Genomic DNA, 775 nt, shown 5'->3' with positions numbered 1-775 from the left:
AAAGTACTCAGATGGGTGCGTAGTCTCTCTTAATGCCTTAACAGAATACATTGTTTTTCAGACTGTCATTCCAAACAACGCATATGACTGTTCCAACAACATCACATAGCCACACACTGTGAACTCTGCAATCTCAACTAAACTATAAAGAAAGTTCCAAGATTTTTGACAAATTTTGTAAAGTAATGTGTTTATAATAATGGGTGTGGCAGGGTGGAATAGGTTCATGGAGCCATGATTCACTGTTACCAAGTAGGTTGAAGTGTTAGACTTACAGTGTCATCTGGACTACTTGGACATGACTTCTTGTATGACACTACATAGATATAAATATAAATGTTTGATTTGAATGTGTCTGGAAATTAGATCAACTCGCTTGGGTCAGTCATTACAATTCTGTTCCACTGGCCTGCAAAGTTTCTCCACCCATTTCATCTCCTTACACCATCTTTAAAAAATTAAAGAAGCATAGACCTGCAGTGTCTTCCTGTGTGCATCACTTTTTGAGTCTTTAGCCACTTTAATGGGCCTGGACTGTGCCTGTCGCATCCTGAACGGATCAGTGCTCTATTGAATGTGAGCTTTTATCCAGTGTATTTAGAAGATCACCCTCTTGGAGTTCATCTTAAGGAGTTCTACCTTGCAGTGGCCGGCTGCTGCAGAAAAGTGTGAAGAGAATTCCTGCCCGGAAATCACATTATCTGCTTTACACAACAACACAGCAGTTGACAGGCCCTCTGCCAAGAGCTGAGTGGATTTTGATTTACTTCCCCCC

Source organism: Etheostoma spectabile, chromosome 3 (assembly GCF_008692095.1).
Source record: "Etheostoma spectabile isolate EspeVRDwgs_2016 chromosome 3, UIUC_Espe_1.0, whole genome shotgun sequence".
Taxonomy (NCBI): domain Eukaryota; kingdom Metazoa; phylum Chordata; class Actinopteri; order Perciformes; family Percidae; genus Etheostoma; species Etheostoma spectabile.
The sequence above is the reverse complement of the archived record's forward strand: the minus strand, read 5'-3'. Positions refer to the sequence as shown.